At 41.9% G+C, this 24578-nt stretch overlaps 1 protein-coding gene across 2 annotated transcripts in view; it reads right to left on the bottom strand.

The window, feature by feature from the left end:
• hecw2b (HECT, C2 and WW domain containing E3 ubiquitin protein ligase 2b) overlaps positions 1-20840 on the bottom strand; it is a 363894-nt gene extending 343054 nt beyond the window's left edge. Inside the window, exon 1 of one of the 2 annotated variants that reach the window (XM_072261633.1) lies at positions 20776-20840. The gene's annotated coding sequence lies outside the window, so the exon portion shown is untranslated. Of the gene's footprint in view, positions 1-20496; positions 20655-20775 lie in introns of those variants that run through there. The other variant, XM_072261634.1, reaches the window with a different exon arrangement.
• Between the last annotated feature and the right edge of the window lie 3738 nt (positions 20841-24578).

Here is a 24578-nt window from a genome sequence, read left to right as displayed (position 1 = left end):
GGATTATGGAATTTTTGCTCGGGGTGTGTGTTAAGAAGGAACAATGAACTACATTTTCCCAGACAATCCCAGATTATTCAACTACATTCTGTGCTTCTTCTGACAACACCCCCCACCCCCACCACACGCACACAGAAATTAAATCATCAAAATGGGTCTGCCCAGCATTACTCCTTTTAAAGCAAAAACATTTGGGAAAGGATCCTAATTATGCCAAATGCTTCACTCTAGTCCAGGTTCTGACATACAGGAATAATGACCACTTTGTCACTATTGAATCAATTTCTGTATATTATCACATTCAGAACGCTCAAGTTAACACCTTTCCACTGATTAAGCCATGTCAGTTAATTAAGAAAAAGTATTTAAAACAGATCAATAAAGTTTATTATATTTCATAAAAGGTTAAGAGCCAACCTTTTTAAAAAATGACAAAAGGTATTTTCCTTCATACAACTGAAAGTACTTTATATTAAGCAACATGTTTCAGTGTGAGTGCATCTTCCTGCTCTCGTAAGAACTAAATAATTTATCAGTATTTGTAACTGCAATGCTAAATATTATATGAATTGTAAACCCCATGGGAAGTTAGTAGTGCCTCACTGTCAGAGCTCTGTAGACTGCAACATTATGCTGAATTCGATCATTGGTATCTGTTTAATGAAACAATGTAGGAAAATGATAACTATATTTTATCAATTCTCCAATACATTTTAATTGGTTTCTTTTTAATATTAGTAATATTTTCTTTAAAATCAATATCAGCTTATGCTGAGTAGCCCAACTGAGTGATTAAACATGACTCAGATGATCAGACAGCAACCACCACTAACCTGTGATGTACAAACTAAGGCCACTGGGGAGAAAGGGAGGGAGGAAGAAAAAAAATAACATACTCTCAATGGCCACTTTATAAGGTACCTCATATCCACTTTAAGAACCAATATGTTGTGCATTATTTGAGTTACTGTCGCCTTCTTGTCAGCTTGAACCAATCTGGCATTTCTCCTCTGACCACTCTCAGTAACAAGGTCTTTTCACCCAAAGAACGGATGCTCACTAGATTTTTTTTTATTTTCTGCACCATTCTTTGTAAAGTCTAAAGACTGTCGTGCATGAAAATCCCAGAAGATCATCAGTTTCTGAGATACTTAAATCCTATCCCTGGTAGGGTGGCAGGAGAATGGGGTAAGAGCAGACATGCGTGAAATAGAAGAGATGTGGTTGAGGGCAACATTGATGGTAAAAGGGAAGCCCCTTTCTTTGAAGGAGGATACCTCCTTCGTTCTGGAATGGAAAGCCTTATCCTGAGAGCAGATGCAGTGGAGATGGAGGAGTTGAGAGAAGCCGATGGCATTTTTACATTAACAAGGTGGGAAGAGGTATAGTTCCAGTAGCCATGAGAATCCATGGATTTATAAGCGACATCAGTAGATAAGCTGTCTCCAGAGATAGAGAGAGATCAAAAAAGGGGAGGGAGGTGTCAGAAATGGATCAGCTAAATTTGAGGGCAGGGTGAAAGTTGGAGGCAAAGTCGATGAAGTCAACAACTTCTGCATGGGTGCAGGAAGCAGCACCAATGCAGACAACGTAGCATAGGAAAAGTGGGGAACGAACGCCAGTGTAGGCTTGGAACATAGACTGTTCCACATAGCCAACTAAAAGGCAGGCATAGCTGGGGCCCATGCGAGTGCCCATGGCTACACCTTTTATTTGAAGGAAGTGGGAGGAGCCAAAGGAGAAATGATTAAGAGTGAGGACAAGTTCCGCTATGCAGAGGAGAGTGGTGGTGGAGGGGAACTGGTTGGGTCTGGTGTCCTGAAAGAAACAGAGAGCTTTGAGGCCTTCCTGGTGGTGGGGATAGAGGTATATAGGGTCTGGACATTATAGTGAAAATAAGATGGGGGCCAGAGAACCTGAAATCATTGAAAAAATCCAGAGTGTGTGAAGTGTCACGGATGTAGGTAGGAAGGGACTGAACTGGGGGGGATAAAACAAAGTTGAGATATGCAGATACGAGTTCAGTGAGGCAGGAACAAGCTGAAACAATGGGTCTTCCTGGACACACATCAAAGTTGCTGGTGAATGCAGCAGGCCAGGCAGCATCTCTAGGAAGAGGTACAGTCGACGTTTCAGGCTGAGACTCTTCGTCAGGTCTCAGCCTGAAACGTCGACTGTACCTGTTCCTAGAGATGCTGCCTGGCCTGCTGCGTTCACCAGCAACTTTGATGTGTGTTGCTTGAATTTCCAGCATCTGCAGAATTCCTCGTGTTTGGGTCTTCCTGGACAAGCAGGTTTGTGGATCTTGGGTAGGAGGTAGAAACGGGAGGTGCAGGGTACGGGAACTATGAGGTTGGTGGCAGTGGATGGGATATCGCCATAGCTAATAAGGTCAGTGATGGCATGGGAGACAATAGCCTGGTGCTCCTTAGTGGGATCCTGTTTGAGGGCAGGTAAGAGAAGGTGTCTGAGAGTCCCTCCTTCACTATTCCCTTTTCTCTCTCTCACCTTATCCCCTTACCTGCCCATCACCTCACTCTGGTGCTCCTCTCTCCTTTTCTTTCTTTCATGGCCTTATATCTTCTATTTCATTCCCCCTTCTTCAGCCCTGTATCTCTTGCACCAATCAACTTCCGAGTTCTTTACTTCTTCTGTCTCCCTCCTGGTTTCACCTATCATCTTGTGTTTCTCTCCCCCCCTCCCCCCCACCTTTTAAATCTACTCATCTTTTTTCTCTGGTCCTACTGAAGGATCTTGGCCCTAAACGTTGACTGTACTTTTTTTCCCCCCATAGATGCTGGCTAGTCTCCTAAGCTCCTCCAGCATTTTGTGTGTGTTGCTTGGATTTCCAGCATCTGCAGATTTTCTCGTTTGTGATTAAAATATTCAAGGATGTGGTTAAAATCCAATAAAAATAACAAGCCACTTATGGGACTCAGTGGGTTAAAGAGCATCGATGAGGAAGAAAGGAACTGTCAACACCTTGGATCACAGTATTTTGGGTCTTTTTTTGTTCCAGATCCCAGAATATGCAGTCTTTCTTGCCCATGTTCATCAAAAAAGTGCAACACTCCCAACTGACTCCTGCAAACCTCAGGATCTTGGTCACTTAGCACAGAAAGAATTGTTCAGGATAGTTCTGAAAACACTGAGGTCATGTATATTAGAGCACACACAAGCCATGAAGCAGCAGCTAAAGGGGAACACCACATTATAGCATTCTCCCACCCACTTCTCCTTCCAGTCACCTCTGTATCACACATGGAGGACTGTGGTTCCAACATTGGCTGCATTGGAATTCACTACATCAGAATGGAAGTAAATCAACCTTGATCGCAAGGGACTGTTCAAGATCTATTGCTTACTTTGTTCTACTCATCTAGACTCAAAACATATCATAATTTATTTTTAAATAGCTTTTTCATTTAAAAAAGCATCTTTCCTTTTTAAAATTATAACATTTAATGAAATCATGCAAGCTCACAGGCACTAAGCAGGTGTGAAGATACCTTAAAAATGGAAAGCAGTGACTGAATATAGGTTCTCATTTCAAGGCGCGAGCTATATTTTCAAATTAAGAATACAAAACAGATGTCATATTTAAACAAAGAGATTGTATTCTACTTTTCTTCTGAGTCATTATTTAAAAGCAAAACATCATTTTATACTTAGGATCTTAGACAAAGGAACAAGAGGTATTAACGTCCTTGTATGACAAACTACATTGCAAAATTTTATTCTAAAACTAAATTATTGTTAATTTAAACATACTGTGTAAATATATTCTAACAAATTCAAATTTCATATGACCTTTTCAACATAATAAACCCTTGACAATTTGAAAATTGTGCTTCCTTTATATCTGATCTCTTCAAAGAATATCACAGAGATTACCGTAACAAGGTGAGGTCATCACACAAGACCCAAATGCAACAAACTATCCAATACCACACAGAAACAGTTCCACAGATATCATCCCAACAATAACCTTTAAGTAGCTTTACTTTGAATCTGCAATTGCTCCATGGTCTCCTCACTTACAAAAAATTCTATACTTTGTTTCCCCTATGTGCTTTTGTATTGAAGTTACATACTGTATCTTGTATTAAAATAAAAGGATTAAAGTAATTGAACCATCCTGATTTGTGAAAAGTGCTAAAGGTATAGAAAATTAACAGTTTTCCATGGTGCATTTTAAAAGTCAGCATTGCCACATTCAGTCTCGATATAAACAACCCTGGATAGGTCATTGGAGTTTTCATAGCCATTGTTCAAATATTTTCTCCTACTCACCGACTTGCTGAATTCTTCCAGAACATGTAGTGTTGCTCAAAATTCCAGCATCTGCAGTCTCCTGTGTCTCAATTCAATAACTATATTGTATTTGTAGCTCAACTGAGAGGCATCAAACCTAGTTAAAGATGTGGTTAAAAAAATTGTGTGGCTTTTTTTTTTAGCATCAATGGAACACTTTCTCACAATTCGAGGTTCAAAATTATATGTTTATTTTTGCTGAGCTAGTATTTTCTTAGACAAGAAAGCATGTACACTTCATTTTTTTTAAATAGTAAAGCAAATAAATATTTATGTTCGTTTAGTTTGTCTGTTGGGTGCAAGGGTTAGAGATCAACTTCCATTTAATTTTACACCAGCATAGTTCAAAAATGCAGTAAGGAATTATTTCAGTTTTGGGTGATGTGTTACAGCACGAGAAACAGAAGATACATTTCATGTATGCAACACATACAAAATAATTCTGATAAATGTAAGTGGCAGAGTTAGTCCTTAGTGGTAAAAAGTTATTAGGCAGGGGCACTAAGTTCTGAGTAATGAAAAGAACTATTATGCTGTGAGTAGTGGGAAAGCTTGGGGCCAATGATTTTGTCTTTTCATCAGCTACTTAACAGTTACCAGCTGCTTGTGAAGGAGTCACTTGATAAAATTTGATTTTTGTTTTCCTGGCATCCTCAGTACATCACTCAGGCTCCAAAAGCCACTATGCTTTTACCCCCTGCCTATTTCCAATAGGACAAAGGTTGTACGTGCCATCAGTACCCTGTTCTGTGAAGTTGTTCTTCATGGTGTTTCAGTTCATTAGAGTGCCATGTATAAACACATATACGAACAGTTTCCCTCTGTCAGGGACTGGACTTAAGAAGTACATCAGCAGCTGTCACGTACATGTGCGGTGTCTTTCAATAAATAAATAGATAATTTGCTAAGAATGGTAGCAAGTTGTTCATTCTAAATCAGGGGTTCCCAACCTTTTTTTATGCATGGACCCCTACCATGAACCCAGAGGTCTGGGGACCCTTGTTCTAAAGGAATTTGCAAGAATTGACTGTTTTATTACTTGCCAATAACCATATAACAATTACAGCACAGAAACAGGCCATCTCAGCCCTTCTAGTCCGTGTCGAACGCTTACCCTCACCTAGTACCACCGACCTGCACTCAGCCCATAACCCTCCATTCCTTTCCTGTCCATATACCTATCCAATTTAACTTTAAATGACAATATCGAACCTGCCTCTACCATTTCTACTGGAAGCTCATTCCACACAGCCACCACTCTCTGAGTAAAGAAGTTCCCCCTCATGTTACCCCTAAACTTTTGCCTCCTAACTCTCAACTCATGTCCTCTTGTTTGAATCTCCCCTACTCTCAATGGAAAAAACCTATCCACGTCAACTTTATCTATCCCCCTCATAATTTTAAATAACTCTATCAAGTCCCCCCTCAACCTTCTACACTCCAAAGAATAAAGACCTAACTTGTTCAACCTTTCTCTATAATTCAGGTGCTGAAACCCAGGTGACATTCTAGTAAATCTTCTCTGTACTCTCTCTATTTTGTTGACATCTTTCCTATGATTTGGTGACCAGAACTGTACACAATACTCCAAATTTGGCCTTACCAATGCCTTGTACAATTTTAACATTATATCCTAACTCCTATACTCAATGCTCTGATTTATAAAGGCCAGCATACCAAAAGCTTTCTTCACCACCCTATCCATATGAGATTCCACCTTCAGGGAACTATGCACCATTATTCCTAGATCCCTCTGTTCTACTACATTCTTCAATGCCGTACCATTTACCATGTATGTCCTATTTTGATTAGTCCTACCAAAATGTGGCACCTCACATTTATCAGCATTAAACTCCATCTGCCATCTTTCAGCCCACTCTTCTAAGTGGTCTAAATCTCTCTGCGGGCTTTGAAAACCTACTTCATTATCCACAACTCCACCTATCTTAGTATCATCTGCATACTTACTAATCCAATTTACCACCCCATCATCCAGATCATTAATGTATATGACAAACAACATTGGACCCAGTACAGGTCCCTCAGGCACACCACTAGAGACCGTCCTCCAATCTGACACACAGTTATCCACCACTACTCTCTGGCATCTCCCATCCAGCCACTGCTGAATCTAGTTTACTATGTTGATATTAATGCCTAACAATTGAACCTTCCTAACTAACCTTCCATGTGGAACCTTGTCAAAGGCAAGTCATCAGATAACCAGTCATCAGAAATACAAAGTTACAGAAGAATTAAATTATAGGATGCAGAGGGGCAAAAGAGAGAAAGGGTAGGTCTGTGATAGGATGGAAGGCAGGGCATATTTGTTTGCAAATGGTTAAATGGTGTAAGGCACAAATAAGTGATTCGAGGACAAATGCTGAAACAAATGATGGGTCCACAGGGAATGTAAATAGAAACAGTAGAATCAACACCTGAATTTATTGAGAGTTCAAAATGTTGTACAACAGCTAGTCAGAGTTTGAGCTGCTATTCCCAGAGTAAATATAGAGCTGCACTGGAACAGTACAGGAGAACATGATAGAGAGGTTAGAATAGGGATAATGGACAATCAAAAGTTCAGGATCAGATCGGGAGACACAATGAATGGGAGAGGAAAACTCAGGGCATTGAAATTAAGGAAGGAACAATCACTCCTCAAAGTTCAAAATAAATTTATTACTACTTTGAGATTCATTTTCTTGCAGGCATTTACAGAAAGATTACTGACGAGTCCTGAATACTGAAAAGGGAGGACAAGGGTGAGGGGATGCTGTGGAGGATGCTTTGATGGGGGAGCTTTTCCTGCAATTTTCAGATTTCCAGTGTCACATCCTCAATGTTCTGAAATGCAAGTTAATTATTTCTTCAACAGGTCTTCCAATTTTGCATAACAGTTGTTTTCTTCCGTCTTTAATTCTATATTTTATAACATCCATAGGCAAGTTGAACAGCAACTCTCTCGGGAATTGTGACTGGAATGGAGCATTCCAACTACAAGGAGAGACTGCATAGGCTACAGTTGGTTTCCTGGGAGCAGAAAAGGCCAATTGATGGATTCAAAGTTATGAGGGCAAAGTCGGGGTGAATAGTAAAGAAACTTTACTCCTTAATAGATGTCTGTAAAAAGACATCAATAGTTAAGAGATCAAGAGAAACAATAAAAACATCACTGAGACAAACAGCATTTAAATATATGACAAAAATGAAATAACCAGTTTAGGTCAGCACAATAAATTACTGCTGAACTTGCCAAATTATAGTGAACATGTCCAAATACTTATTCTTTAATCAATAATAAAGGAAATCTAGCCAATGTCTGGTCTATACTGGAATAGGATTTGCCAACAAAGACAATGGTCAACTAATGCATCATGTATAGGTTACTTATTTAAAGCAGATCATCAATGTCTCGGCTATTATTGACAGACAAAGGCAATTAATTTGCAATGTCCCAGTAAAATATACCCAACAAATTGAGCAATAACAACATTTTGTGGCTTTTACAGACCACATAACTAATTTCATGGAATTACTGGGGAATTCTTTTTGCACATGTCAAGATAGTTCTTGGGTTTAACAGATAAATAATTTAGAACAACTCTTGTCTACATCCCCAGCAAGTAAGTTTTTTGTCTAATTATTTTCTGTCAATAGATTAGTCTCAATCACTTGACTCTACTTATTTTCCATTTTCGTTTGCTTTAACTGGAGGATGGTTTCTGCATCACCAGCCTCCCCTTGAATGTTCAGGAAAGTCAGTGAACCTTCTGTGTGTTCAACCACAACTGGTACCATTACTAAATATAATTCCACACTTACACAACAGACATGTTTCCACAAAGCAGGAGAAGGATGACAACTTGGCTAATTTTCAGTGACTGAACCCAGGTACTTTGGAGCCAGCTTAATACAGGTAGTTCTGCCATAACGCAATATATGTAATCCCACATTACAGAAATTACCCTAACAATCGTGTTAATGGGGGGGAAAAAAAAGTTCAGGCTAGAGTGTTTTAGACTCACAATAACAGCTATTTCCACCCCCTGCCCCACACCACGTTGGTATGTTTTCAAAAAGTTGTTTTTAATAGCTCTGTTTGTTTTATTACTGCAAGCTACAAATACAAAAGGCTGTATGTTACCTTGTTTAGCGAAGTACCTCTGCGTGAGTATCATAAACCTGAGCAACACACATAAGATGCTGGGGGGATTCAAAATTCAGATGGCATCTATGAAGAGGAATAAACAGTTGACATTTCAGCTCAGACCCTTCGTCAGGACTGGAAATGAAGGGGATAGAAGCAGGAATAAGTTGGGGGTGAGGGGAAGGAGTACAAACTAGCAGATGATAGGTGAGATCAGGTGAAGTGGGTAGACAGGTGTGGAGTAAAAACCTTCTCCAGCATTTTGTGTGTGTGTTGCTAAAGATTTCTAGCATCTACAAAATCTTGTGTTTATCATAAAAGAGATTACTTAACAATTTCCAATCATTCCACAGTGAAGTGCTATGATCCCCTAGGTTCCCATGGAAATCACATTATAACCAATTCAACTAATGTAAACGGTGTCCCCAATCATGTTATATACATTTTGCATAATGGAAACATGTACTATAGTTGAACTACCTGTACTCTTACTGGTGCATCCTTTGAGATTATCCAGTCTCAAGAAGACTGGAGAATTAATCCAAGATTTACCTGATATGCCGAACACTGAACTAATGAGAAACTGGGTTCATAACAGCACAACAGGATTATCCTTTCCAAGAAACTCTTGGCTGCGAGAGTTTTGCTGGCATGTTATCAGGTAATGGTTGTGACTTTGCAATTAACATTCCTCAATCATAATACCTGCATGCACCATGTGTACATCCTCACAGGGCTAAAGAACCAGAGGATGGGCTCCAGTACCTTCAAATGAACAACTTCCAAAAGACACAAGTACAACACAAGAGTGACACGCCAGATGCGAAAAGGGACACAAGGGAAAATAATTTCATTACTGGTTTATTTTGTTCTCTATTAGCTCTATTAGGGCTATTCCAATGTAAATAATACACAAAACTAGCTTTTCAACATCATTCCTGGGTTTCAAATAATACAAGTAATGTTTCAATTTAGAGGTAACTATTCAATGTAACCAACCATAGACCTCTATCCTATACCCACCCCTTCCAGAGTTCTTTTGCTCCCAAATACATGACTATCATTGTTAGATTTTCAATAAGTTTGCACCATACAAATAATGCTTCTACAAAAGCATGATCAGTAGTGAAAATGCTTGTTTAAAAGAAAAAACACTTAAGTCAGTAATAACCCAAATACCACAGTATCCTAAAGACAAGATGGTTTCTGTGCTGTACTTTTCCATGACTATGTATGAAAGTTTGATAATTACCTTCAAATTCTTGCTTATGAGTAACTTCCAAAAAGAAAGTTTATGATCTATTTTAATTACAACTTGTCGTGCCCTTGACCTCATTTTCTGGGGGACGCCAGTGCTGCAGCTGTTCCAGTGCCGCTACAACACTGGCAACCAGCCAGTGGGAGAATGAGGAAAACTGCCCGGGTCTAACCTGTTTACAGGAAACAGAATAAATCTACCCAAACAACTACTGCCTAATTAGTTTACTCTCTATCATCAGCAAAGTGATGGAAGGGATAATTGATAATGCTATCAAGCAGCACTTGCTTAGCAACAACCTGCTCATAGAAGCTCAGATTGAATCCCAAAGTCATTCAGCTCCTGCCCTGAAATGAAGTCAAACATGCAATGAGCTCCAGAGGTGAAGTCAAAGGCAGTAAGTCTCACATCAAGTCTAAGCTGGAATGAACAGTCAATTATCAAAATACATACATGTTACTATATACTATGTTGAGATTCATTTTCTGACAGGAATATAAAGAAATACAATAGAATTTATGGAAAACTATGAAAAACCAATGTGCAAAAGAAAACAAAATCATGCAAATAATAAAAATGTAAATAAATAATACTGAGATCACAAGTTGTAGAGTCCTTGACAGCCAGTCCACAGGTTGTAGAGTCAATTTCACCCTGAGGTGAGCTAAGTTATCCACACTAGTTCAGGAGCCTGATGGTTGAACAGTAATAACTGTTTCTAAACCTGGTGGTGTGGGACTCTAAGCTCCTGTACCTCCTGCCTGATGACAGTCGCGAGAAGAGGGCACAGCCTAGATGATACATGAGGGAACACGAACCAGTCCTCAGAGGGATCTGAAGTGGAGAGAGTGAGCAATTTCACATTCCTTTATGTGAAAATCTCTGAGGATCATCGGACAAAGTCAGCATGGATTTGTGAAAGGAAAATCATGTCTGAAGAATCTCAGAATTTTTTGAGGATGTAACTAGTAGAGTGGATAGGAGAGAACCAGTGGATGTGGTTTACTTGGATTTTCAAAAGGCTTTTGACAAGGTCCCACACAGGATATTAGTGTGCAAACTTAAAGCACACAGTATTAGGGGTAAGGTATTGATGTGGATAGAGAATTGGTTGGCAGACAGGAAGCAAAGAGTGGGAATAAACGGGACCTTTTCAGAATGGCAGGCAGTGACTGGTGGGGTACCGCAAGGCTCAGTGCTGGGACCCCAGTTGTTTACAATATATATTAATGACTTAGACGAGGAATTAAATGCAGCATCTCCAAGTTTGCAGATGACATGAAGCTGGGCGGCAGTGTTAGCTGTGAGGAGGATGCTAAGAGGATACAGGGTGACTTGGATAGGTTAGGTGAGTGGGCAAATTCATGGCACATGCAGTTTAATGTGGATAAATGTGAGGTTATCCACTTTGGTGGCAAGAACAGGAAAACAGATTATTATCTGAATGGTGGCCAATTAGGAAAAGGGGAGGTGCAACGAGACCTGGGTGTCATTATATACCAGTCATTGAAAGTGGGCATGCAGGTACAGCAGGCGGTGAAAAAGGCGAATGGCATGCTGGCATTCATAGCAAGAGGATTCGAGTACAGGAGCAGGGAGGTTCTACAGCAGTTGTACAAGGCCTTGGTGAGACCACACCTGGAGTATTGTGTGCACTTTTGGTCCCCTAATCTGAGAAAAGACATTCTTGCCGTAGAGGGAGTACAAAGAAGGTTCACCAGATTGATTCCTGGGATGGCAGGACTTTCATATGATGAAAGACTGGATCAACTAGGCTTATACTCGCTGGAATTTAGAAGATTGAGGGGGGATCTTATTGAAACTTATAAAATCCTAAAGGGATTGGACAGGCTAGATGCAGGAAGATTGTTCCCGATGTTGGGGAAGTCCAGAACGAGTGGTCACAGTGTATGGATAAAGGGGAAGCCTTTTAGGACCGAGATGAGGAAAAACTTCTTCACACAGAGTGGTGAATCTGTGGAATTCTCTGCCACAGGAAACAGTTGAGGCCAGTTCATTGGCTATATTTAAGAGGGAGTTAGATATGGCCCTTGTGGCTAAAGGGATCGGGGGTATGGAGAGAAGGCAGGTACAGGGTTCTGAGTTGGATGATCAGCCATGATCATACTAAATGGCGGTGCAGGCTCGAAGGGTCGAAAGGCCTACTCCTGCACCTATTTTCTATGTTTCTATGATCTAACTTGGCCCAACATACTGATACAGCTATAAAGGCGGCAAGACAGCAGCCATATTTCACTTGGAGTTTGAAGAGATTTGGTTGTCACATAAAACACTCAAAAATGTCTATAGATGTACTGTGCAATTGGATCCTCAATTTCCTAACTGTAAAACCACAATCTGCGCGGATTAGTGATAACACATCCTCCTTGCCGATGATCACCACTGGCGCACCTCAGGGGTGTGTGCTTAGCCCACTGCTCTACTCTGGCTAGGACTGTTTGGCTAGGCATAGCTCAAATACCATCTACTATATAAATTTGCTGATAATACAATCATTGTTGGTAGAATCTCAGATGGTGACGAGAGGGTTTACAGGAGTGAGATATGCCAACTAGTGGAGTGGTGCTGCAGCAACAACCTGTCACTCAATGTCAGTAAGATGAAAGAGCTGATTGTGGACTTCAGGAAGGGTAAGATGAAGGAACACATACCAATCCTCATACAGGGATCAGAAGTGGAGAGAGTGAGCAGCTTCAAGTTTCTGGGTGTCAAGATCTCTGAAGATCTAACTTGGTTCCAACATATCAACGTAGTTATAAAGAAGGCAAGACCGTGGCTATACTTTATGAGGAGTTTGAAGAGATTTGGCATGTCAACAAATACACTCAAAAAACTTCTATAGATGTATTGTGGAGAGCATTCTGACAGGCTGCATCACTGTCTGGTATGATGGGGCTACTGCACAGGACCGAAAGAAGCCACAGAAAGTTGTAAAATTAGTCAGCTCCGTCTTGGGTACTAACCTCTGTAGTATCCAAGACATCTTCAAGGAGCAGTGCCTCAGAAAGGCAACGTCCATTATTAAGGACCCCCATCACCCAGGACATGCCCTCTTCTCATTGTTACCATCAGGAAGGAGGTACAGAAGCCTGAAGGCACACACTCAGCCAATTCAAGAACAGCTTCTTCCCCTCAGCTATCCAATTCTTAAGTGGACATTGAATCCATGAACACTACCTCACTTTTTTATAAAATAAATTTTTCAGTTTTTTGCACAATTTTTAATCTATTTAATAAGTATATATACTTACTGTAATTGATTTTTTTTTCTTTCTATATTATCATGCATTGTATTGAACTGCTGCTGTTAAGGTAACAAATTTCATGACACATGCCAGTGACAATAAACCTGATTCTGATCATGGATGAACAGGAATATATAATGCAAAGTACAAAGGAAGATGGTTGCAGTGGTTGGAGATCGATTACTCTCCACAGGAGTTCCACAGGGTAGTCTTCACGGGCTGACCATCTTCAGCTGCATCTTTCAGTCATAAGGTCAGAAGTAGGGATGTTCACTGATGGTTGTGCAGTGTTTAACACCACTCACAACTCCTCAGATAATGCAATGGCCCACAGCCAAATGCAACAAGGCCTGGGCTGACGAAAGTCAACTAACATTTGCACCACACATGTGCCAGGCAATAATGATATACAACAAGAAAAAAAAAATCAGCTCTCACCCCAACATCCGTTGGCAAGACAATAAATGAATCAGAATCAGGTTTATCGTCACTGACATAAGCCATGGCACATGTTGCTTTGTGGCAGCAGTGCAGTGCAGGGCAGGCATGACAAGTTATAATTTATAATTATGTTATAATTTACATAAATAATGAAAAAGTGGAATAGATCATTCAGAAGAAAGATGGGAGAGAGGAAGAAGCTGTTCCTAAAATGTTGGGATTGAGTCTTCAGGCTCTTGTACCTCCTCACTAATGTAGTACCAAGAAGAGGCCATGTCCCAGATAGGTAGGATCCTCAGTGAAGGATGCCGCCTTTGGAAGATGTCCCCAGTGGTGGAGAGCCTTGTGCCTTTGATGGAGCCAGCTGAGTCTCCAACCCTCTAAAGCCTCCTTATGACCCTGTGGATTGGCACCTCCATGCCAGATGGAGATGGAACTCATCTAAATGCTATACGCCGTACATCTGTAGAAATTTGCTAGAGCCTCTGATGACCTACCACGTTGTCTGAAACTCCTAATGGAATACAGCAGCTTTCTTTTCCTGAAGTTGACAATCAAATCCTTGGTCTTGCTGACATTAAGCGCAAGGTTGTTCTTGCAATAGATCAGCTGATCTATTTCATCCCTGCATGCATCCTCATCACCATCTGAGTTTCTGCCATCAACAGTGGTGTCATTGGCAAATTTACAGATGATGTCATGAGTGTAGAGGGAGTACACAGTGGGCTAAGCATACATCCTTCAGGTGCATTGTATTGATTGTCAGTGAGGAGGAGATGTTAATACTAATCCATATTGACTGTGGTCTCCTGATATGGAAGTCAAGAATCCAGTTGCAGATGGAGGAACAGAGGCTTAGAGTTGGAAGCTTGTTGATCAGTACTACGGGGATGATGGTCATAATCAATAAACAGCAGTCTGGTGTAGGACTCCAGGTAGTGCATAGCTGAGTGGAGAGCCAGTGAGATTGCATCCACTGTAGACCTGTTGAGGTGGTAGGGAAAATTCAGCGGGTCTAGGCCTTGTTCAGGCAGGAGTAAATTCTGTCCCCCACCAATTGCTCAAAGCACATGATCACTGTAGATCTGAGGTGCCAGTGGGTGACTGTCATTGAGGCAGCTCACCCTGCTCTACCTGGGCACCGGTATGATTGGCATCCTTTTGAAGTGGTTGGGTACCTCCAACAGCAGCAGTGGGAAGTTGGAGATGTCCTTCCTTGGTCTTTACAGGTTTTCAGTACCCTGCCTGGTACACCATCAGCACCTGACGCTTTTCATCCTCTTGATGTTCTAACAGCAGCCTTGGAGGCAGAGATCACCCCAGATACCGCGGGCATTCACACAGGTGTAGTTTTATTCTCCTTTTCAAAACACACATAAAATGCTCAAGATGGAGTTGTGCCACAACCTTTGTTGAGGTCACAGCTCAGGTTTATATAATTTTTTTTTTAAAGTGTTATTTTTAGTTGTTTATTTTTAAAGTTTTTTTGGGGGTCATGGGGAGGATTTTGGGAACAGAAGGGCAAGTTAGGGGTCAGATTATGGTTTTATGGTCAGAGATGTGGGGGAGTTAGAGGACGGGGTGGGGCCTTAAGCCTTCGCTCTGTGTTCAAAGGACAGCGACGCTCCAATGAAGGGCGTGGAATATACACAGACTAGACCAGGATGTCAGACCAACAGACCAGCGTGATGGCTCGTCCCACAGTCAGTGAGTTGTCAGCAGGTTCTGAAGTCAGAGTTCTGAGTGGGCAGCAGCAGCAAGGTCTAATGTCATCCCTTGGTTCACAGATCAGTGAGACCAGAGATCTGAGGCCTAGTGTTTGGAGTTCCAGCATTGTCAAGTCCAGAGTTCGACTGGGTCCTCCGGCCAGTGCCAAAGATTGAATCAGAAGTGGAAGCTCATTGGTCAGAGCCCCAGATCTGTGAGTCTGCAGGGGTGGTTGAAGGCTCATTGCCTGCATGCCCACGTTCAAATCCAAATCTGAACCCGGCCTGCTGCAGGTTGCAGGCCGAAGAGTACGGATCGTCTTGGGGTTAGAGGACTGTGTACGTGTGTGGAGGGAGGGAGGAGGGGGAATGTGGCTTAGTTTGCTGTCATTGTTTAGTTGCTTGCTGTGCTCTATGCTGCACTGCTGGCATTGTGAGCATGTTGCGGGCTGATACTCTCAGGCATGTTGTTTGTTGAAGCAAATGACACATTTCACTCTATGTTTCAATGTACACATAATAAATAACCTTGAATCTTGCACACTGAGCTCATGGGGGAATGAAGTTTCACTGCCAATTATACTGTTACGTTTCACTTTGTAGGAAGGAATGGCATGCAAATCCTGCCACAGCTGATTGGCTAACTTCTCAAAGAATTGCCTTTTTGCTGCCAAGATGGCCTTCTCCAGGTCATGCCTAGACGTTTTGTAGAGTTCTGGATTGCTGTCTTTAAATGCCACAGATCTAGCCCTCAGCAGGCTACAAAGCTCATGAGTCATGTACAGCTTCTGGTTTGGGTACGTTAAGTATGTTCTAAAAGGCACACACTCATCCATGCCAATCTTGATGAAGTCACTGTTGATTGTGGGTATATTCATTCAGATCTGAAGATGCATCCCTGAATATTGCCCAATCCACTGATTCAAAGCATTCTCCACCTCCCTTGCCCATACCTTTGCATGCCTCACCACTGGTGCAGTTGCCTTCAGAGGTGGCGAAGGAGCTTGATGAGGGAAAGGTAGTGGACATGGATTTTAGAAAGGCATTTGTTCAGGTCCCTCACGGTACATTCATTCAGAAGATAATTCATCAGCTCCTTAGTAAATCACAAGTCTGGATTCGGAACTGGCTTGCCCATAGAAGATAGGGAGCAAGGTGGAAGGCTGGTATTCTGGCTGGAGGTCCATGACAAGTGGTGTTTCACAAGGACTGGTGCTGGGACCTCCATTTCTGATTATATCAGTGATTTGGATCAAAAGATAGATGGACAGATTAGCAAGTTTTCAGATGACACCAAAGATGGATGGAGTGGTGGACAGTGTAAAGGAGTATCAAAGAGTACTGCAGGATACAGATCTGTTACAAACATGGGAAGAGATATTGTAGCTGGAGCTTAATCTGGGAAAGTGTGAGATATTTTATTTTGGGAAGTCAAATGAAAGCAGAAAATACATAGTTAATAGTTGACTCCCTAATAATATTCAGGTACCGAAGGATCTTGAGGTCCAGGCACATCGTTCACTGAAAATGACTACAGAAGTGGATAAAGTGGCAAAGAAGGCAGAAGGCATGTTTGGCTTTATTGAAAGGGGTGTTGAGTACATGGGTAAGGCAATTATGCTGCAGCTTTCCAAAACGGTCACACTTGGAATATTGCGTGCAGTTCTAGTCGCCGCATTATAGGAAATATGTAGAGACTGTGGGGAGGGTGCAGAAGAGGTTTACCAGGATAGTGCCGACATTTGAGATTATGAGTTTAAGTTGCTCACCTTACAGTGTCAAAGGCAGAAGGGAGATCAGATAGAGGTTTTTTTTTTAAATTATGAGAGGCAGACAGGGTGGACAGAATTCAGGCATCAATAAGGGCAAGTGTTTTTTTAAAAACACAGGAGTGGTAAGGGTCTGGAATAAGTAATTAGGAATGGAACCAGGCAGTTTGGTGGAGTTTGTAGGCTTTTAGATCAACACATAAATATGAATGGAATGAAAAGATATCAATGACGCACAGGAAGACATTTAGTATAAATTGGCATTAAGATTGGCACAACATCATGGGGCAAGTAACCTTTCCCAAGCTGTCTGGTTCTATGTTCTTTTATAACTAGCCCATATAAATTTGACTTGAATGTATGTGCTTAATGTTTCTTTCTTGACAACTATAAACGTAAATACAACAACTGTATGGATTATTCACAGGTCAATCACATTAGGCAAATCATCCAAATGTAGATGAGCTCAAAATCAGTCAAAATCCAACCCAAAGTGTTTCATCAGAATATATACCCAGCCTAAATAAAAGACAAAGTCGAATGCTGTTGAGTTTGGAGTCGGGTGGCCAGAATCCATATCAAGGTAATAAACAGATCAATCAAACTGTAAGATGCTCAAGATAAAACATTTTCTTAAACATTTTCATTTTTGAATCTGGGCATCACAGTCCAACATCATTGACAGCCTCCAAGAGGACAGTGGTCAAGATTGAACTGCTGCAGTCCATCTGGTGAAGGTAGTCCTCTTGGGGAGGCAGTGCCAATATTAATACACTGCAACAATGAAGAAACAATTCATTTCCAAATCAAAATGGTGTGCGACTTAACAAGGGAACCTGCACAGAGGTTTCCGTGCGCCAGAAGCGCTCATCTTTTCTTGCTGGCAAAGGTTGCTGATTTGGCTGCTTGGAAAGACTAGGCTAGTAACTGCATCTAGACAAATGGTGTACAATGTAGCTGCTATATGCCGCAATAGAGAAAACAGGCATGTCAGATGGTAGGCAAGCAATCATGCAAACAGACAGCTTTGTCCTGGATGGTATCAACAACTTGAATATGAAGAATATTCCTTCATGCTTTGGACGTGCCTTGTAGATGGTGCAAAGGCTTCAGGATGTCAGGTGGTAAGTCAACCTGACCTGCTCTTGTAGCCACAGCAGTTATAGAGGCACAGAGTTGTACAACACCAAAACAGGTCCTTTAGCCCTGCATATCGAAACCAACCATCGTAATTATCTGTATTAATCTCTCTTACTTTCATAAATTCCATATCCCTCTATGCCTCACACATTCAGGTACCTTTTAAATGTTGTTGCTGTGCCTGCATCCACCACATCATTGCAAATAACAACTACATTTTGTTTGAAGATTTTACCCCTCAGATCTCCAGCAAACTTCCTCCCTCTCACCTTGAACTTGCGCCCTCTATTTTGAGATGCCCCCCACAAGGGAAACAGACTCTGGCCATCGACACCTCTTGTAAACTTATCTAATCAATCCTGATAACTCAAACCCTTCAATCCAAGTTACATCTTATAGTTCTTTTCTTCACACTCTCCAGCTTAACCATGTCTTTCCTACAGTACTACAAACTATACTCCAAGTGCAGATAACCAGTGTCTTGTATACCTGTAACATGATGACTCAACTTTAAACTCAGTACCTTAGACAATGAAGACAAGCATGCTATAGGCCTTCCTCACCATCCAGTATATCTGTGTTCCCATTTTCAGGAAGCTGTGTACTTTCTCCCCCCCCCCCACCCCCGGGTCTCTCATTAAACGATACTCCGTCTGCATCACACTGCACTTGCCTGAATTTAATTCCATCTACCCTTCCCTTGCCCCTATTCCCAATTGACCTTCACATCTTGATGTAACCAGAGAAAACCACCTTCTCTGCAACTTACTAATCATGCCACCTACATCCTCATCCAAATCATTAACAACAGGAGACTGCACTGATTCCTGAAACACACCATTAATCACAGGCCTCCAATTTGAAAAATCCTCCACAACCACCCTTGGTCTCATACTACCAAGCCAATTTTGTATCTAACTCACCATGGACTCCATATGTTCCAGCTTCCAGGACCAACTGATCCAGTTGGTAGGTCTATATGACCAGGCTAATTTGGTTTCAGGTCAATATTAACCCCCCCAGAATGTTAGGTAATGCCATTGAATACAAAGGGTAGGCGATTAAACTCTCTCTTACTGGGCTTGTTTTCCCTGCCATCCGGATCCTGCTGCATGCAAGCGAGGAACTTTTGTGGAGTTACCAATGAAACTGAATAGTATCTAATCATGAGCAAATATTCATACTTCTGCCAATGGTGCAAAATGTATCACTGGTGAAGCAGTTGAAGATGACTGATCCAAGAGCCCTGCCTTGAGCACTGACCTCCAACAAAAAAATTATTTTGTCTATGGCTTGTCTCTATTTTCAGTGAGCCCCGTTGACTCCAGTGTTTAAACTAGTGCACAAACAATCGTTTTTAAAGCATCGATAATCAAACAGTGCTTCTGTCAAGGCATCCGAAATCTTCCCTGCTTTTCTTGGAAGCTACACCTCCATTTCCAAGACCATCCCAGGGAGTCTTGAGTTATTTTCTCATCCAAAAGGCAGCGACTTTGATAGAGCAGCGCTACCATCAGTGGGTGAAGCAGCTGGAACTGCAGTCAGCCTGGATTTTGTTGTTCAGTTTCTGAAGTGGGGCTGTTTTCTCAGGGGATGAGAACTACCGACAGAGCCTCAGCTGCCAAACGTCAAAGGGGCTGTCTTTCGTCTCCACCAGGGTCGCTCAGATATTTGCAAGTTATGGAAATCTCGGGGAATGCGTCAAATCGAGTTTATTATTATGTGCCCAAGTGCGGTGAGATACAAGTACAATGAAAAAAAACTTGTTTGCAGCAGCTTCACAGACACACAGGTTCAGTCGACACACAGAACATAAATTATACATAAATCATATAAGACAGCGAAGGAAAAAAGGTGATGTGACTGCGGGGTTCGGTCCCCCAAATGTCTCAACACCCATGCACCTCAGACGGGAGGTGATGCCAGCCACACTCTCCTCCCGCCCCAATCTTCTGAGGGTGGGAGTCTGTAAAGGATGAACATAGTGTTTTAGGACAAGCAACTAGCACTGGGCGGAGAGGGTGAATGGCCCGTGTTTGATTTTTACGTGGGTGTATGTAGTCCTGCCCGGATGCGCGTCGGTGACATTCGGGGTTCGACCCCAAGACATTAATTAGCACCAAGTCCCCTCTGCAGGCGCCACACAGACTATGGCTGGGGGCATCGGCGGGTCTCGGTATTGGCTGGATACAACTGCGGAGCAGCATCTGCAGAACACCAGCGGTTCCGGTCTAAGGGCGGGACCAGAGACAGCTCAACTTTCCTTCCATTCGCCGTCTCTAGAGGCTGGCCCAAGAGCTCTTACCCTCCCTCCCACTCGGTCCCGAGGTCTCTGTACCCGACGGGTCTCTCTCACCAGGCCCAGGCCTAAAAGGGTCTCCCACCCACCCGGTCGGCACGGAAGAGCGGCATCTTCTGTAAGAAGTCGCCACCAAAAAAAACCGTCACTCACCAGATGGAAGGGATCGCGGGAAACCCAGTCATCCCAAACAGCCCGGCAGAGTCCGGAGAGATGGAGGATTCCCCTCGCCTCCTCCAACAAAACCCACTGCTGCTGCTGCTTCGTTATCCCCTCTCAAGCTGTGTATGTGAGGGTCAGTGTGCCAAATATTAAAGAACAAATAAAATGTCGAAATGATTCCTTGGAGTGTCTTTGCCTTTCCTCAAAAACAAAATACCCCAAGCTGGTTGTTATTGCGAGCAATGCAGATTAGCGGCGGGCGTCGACTACCTGGAAATCTTCGCCTCCTCTTTACGGCTTCCGCTGCAGCGTCCTCGCCGGCGCAGCTCCTGCTTCCTCGGGCTCTTCCACAGCTCAAGCCAGTTCTTCTCACGCCTTTTTTCCCCTCCCCAGTTGCCGCAGGTGAACGAGCGGAGCTGAACTTCCCCGCCCTAGTCCCCACCTCTCGTAATTCAGTGTTAAACAGCAGAACGCCAGATCTGGCTCCTGCACCAAACACCGCGATCGCAGAGGGATTCCTGCGCCTCATTTACCCTGGGACACCTCCTCCTCGGCTGTGTAGATCTGCTTAGCCTTTTGGTTAAAAAAATGTTTTAATAAGTCATCAGATCAGATAGAATTCACGGAGAGAGTGGGTTACGAATACAAAACAAGATCTAAGACTGCTGGAAAAAGCAAGCAGTTGAGGTTGTTTATATTGAAAGAGGAACACAATTAACGTTTCAATCCAAGACTTTAAGTTCTCATAGCTTCCGAGGCGACGTGTATTTCCATTGATGTTGCCTTACTGTTTTAGTATTTTGTGTTTATATTAGCTTTCTGAGCCACAAACCCAAATCGCTGATGCTAGATATTTTTATAATAAACACAAAAATGCTAAGGACTGCTCGCCGGGTCAAACAGAAAGAGTTAACAGTTCAATGCAATATAAATTTCTGGCAACATTTCTGTTCGGCGGGGGCTTATCCAAAGACATTCACAAACAAACAAGGTGCTGGAAGAACTCTGCAGGTCAGGCAGGAAAATGGACACTCAGTGTATCAGATGGAGACGCCACTCCAGATTTCAGTGCCTCGCTCCCTAAAGTTCACAAACAGACGGGAAAGAAATCCCAAAGAAAGAAAACGAGCTCGATTTATGTAGAGTGTCTTTGGTATTCTATTTAGGATGCCCCCAAAGCATTTTACAGCCAATTAAACAGTAAATTCCAGTTATTGGGACACATCGGCACCAGTGTATTTTTTTTGCCCAGTTAAGCGACTGTCCCAATAAACCGAAGTTTCATAGAAATAGTTAAGGTATAAACAGACCATTTAACTGAGGGACAAATTATGTATGAAATGAAATACAGAACAAATTCGAACACTATCAATACTACTACAGTACTGTAAAACTGTATATTGGTTTCACTCCTAACCTTCTCTGTCATCTCCAAGCCTGACTGTTTGAAAACGCAATGAGCAGTTCTAAATTGTCTTACTGCTTAATTGTCACTAACTACCAGTGACAAATAATCACTGCGTTTTAAACAAAAACACACACAACTGACACTAATTTAAAAACTCCTCGCTCTAATCGAAATGTAGATTCAGGTTAATTGGGCCATCGGTTAATCGGGCCAGCTGCTTATTTGGGACAATTTAAAGAACAAATACAACACAAAAGAGCCGCAATCCCTTTCTTTTATTGGGACACTGTTCCGCCTAATTGGGACAACAGACTGTTGCTGATCATTTTCTGACATGCGTCAATGTCATGTGGCCGTTAGACACTGCACAGTGCTTAGAGTGAACAGTTTTTAAATAGCGTCACTTGATGTTTGTATTCAAAAAATAATTGATTTTAGTTACCGATAGTTGGCAAGTAATAAACAGTAAGACAATTCAGAACTATTTTGCTCACACTGGATGAATTCCTCCATCAATGACAATTAGGAACTAATACACATTTTACTGTAGTAGTTTATGTAATGTTCTAATTTATTTTGTATTTCATTTAAATACATAATTCGATACTCAGTTAAATGGTGGTTTGCCTTTTTTATATTCTTTTAGCTATTTCCATGAAACTTTTGCTAATTGGAGCAGCCACTTAATTTGGCCAAAATGCACTGGTCCCGATGTGTCCCAATTAACTCGAAATCACTATTGCTATCGACGGAGGAATTAATCCAGTGTAGGCTGCCATGCAGATGCCATCTCTCTGGCCCTACATTCCTCCTTAGAACACCTGGAGAATAAAGACACATACGTAAAGCTCCTTTTCATTGACTACAGCTCTGTCTTTAATACCATCATTCCAAATAAGCTGATTCCTAAGCTCTGGAACCTGGGCCTTAGCACTCAGATCTGCAGCTGGATCTTCAACTTCCTCACAGACAGGACCCAGGCTGTAAAAATAGGGTACAAGCTCTCCTCTACAATCACTCTGAGCACTGGTGCCCCACAATGCTGTGTACTCAGCCCCCTGCTGTATTCACTGTACACCCATGATTGTGTAGCCAAGTTTCCATCGAACTCAATATATAAGTTTGCTGATGACACAACAATTGTAGGCTGTATCTCGGGTAATGATGAGTTTGAGTACAGAGAGGAAATTAAGAACCTGGTGGCATGTTGCGAAGACAATAACCTATCCCTCAACGTCAGCAAGACGAAGAAATTGGTTGTTGACTTCAGAGGGAGTAGCGGACCGCACGACCCAATTTACATCGGTGGTGCGCAAGTGGAACAGGTCAAAAGCTTTAAGTTCCTTGGGGTCAATTTCACAAATGACCTGACTTGGCCCAACCAAGGAGAGTCCACTGCCAAGAAAGCCGACCAGCGCCTTTACTTCCTGAGAAAACTAAAGAAATTTGGCCTGTCCCCTAAAACCCTCACTATTTTTTATAGATGCACCATAGAAAACATTCTTCTAGGGTGCATCACAACCTGGTATGGAAGTTGTCCTGTCCAAGACCGGAAGAAGCTGCAGAAGATCGTGAACATGGCGCAGCACATCACACAAACCAATCTTTCATCCTTGGACTCACTTTACACCGCACGCTGTTGGAGCAGTGCTGCCAGGATAATCAAGGACACGACTCAACCAGCCAACACACTTTTCATCCCTCTTCCCTCTGGGAGAAGGCTCAGGAGCTTGAAGGCTCATACGGCCAGATTTGGAAACAGTTTCTTTCCAGCTGTGATAAGACTGCTGAACGGATCCTGACCCGGATCTGGGCCGTACCCTCCAAATATCCGGACCTGCCTCTCAGTTTTTTTGCATTACCTTACTTCCCATTTTTCTATTTTTTATTTATGAATTATAATTTAAATTTTTAATATTTACTATCGATTTGTAATCCAGGGAGCGGGAAGCGCAGAATCAAATATCGCTGTGATGATTCTAGTATCAATTGTTTGGCGACAATAAAGTATAAAACATAAAGTATGTTCTTTTGATTGACTGTAAATGAACAAAATCAGTGCAGAAATCTAGTATCGATAATGGACTGCCTGCATACAATCCTCTCAACAATTGTGAACTCCAAATTTTCATTTTTATTGTAACATTCAAGATGATTGTCAACTTCTTTGTAGGTCCTAACTTTTAGAAGTAGTGAAATTGTTTCATTTTCACTCCCTGCAATTTCCGACATCTCCAAGCCTGAGTGCTTGGAACAACTGTGAGTAAAACAGTTCTGAATTGTCCACTGCTTATTTGTCAAAAATCATTGCTTTTTAAACAAAAACTCACACAACTGACACTACTTTAAAACTGTTTGTTCTAAGCATAGTGTAGTTTCTAACGGCCACACAAGCGAATGCAACTGACACTGGTTAGAAACTATTCAGCAACAGGCTCCTGCCCCAATTATATGGCATTATTCCCAAATAGGCAAAGGGAATCCTGACTATTTTCTCAATTAGTTTTTGTTCTTTAAGAGTTGGCCCAAATAATTGGCTGTCCTGATTAACCGAAGGCCAAATTAATCAGAATCAATGTACTTACTGTAATAAGACCTTAAGACATAGAAGAAGAATTTGACCCATCATTCCACCATTCATTCATGGCTGATCCTTTTTTTTTCT

This window comes from Mobula birostris, chromosome 6, assembly GCF_030028105.1.
Source record: "Mobula birostris isolate sMobBir1 chromosome 6, sMobBir1.hap1, whole genome shotgun sequence".
NCBI lineage: Eukaryota > Metazoa > Chordata > Chondrichthyes > Myliobatiformes > Myliobatidae > Mobula > Mobula birostris.
Note: the sequence above shows the minus strand (reverse complement) of the source record. Positions and strands in the feature narration are given on the sequence as shown.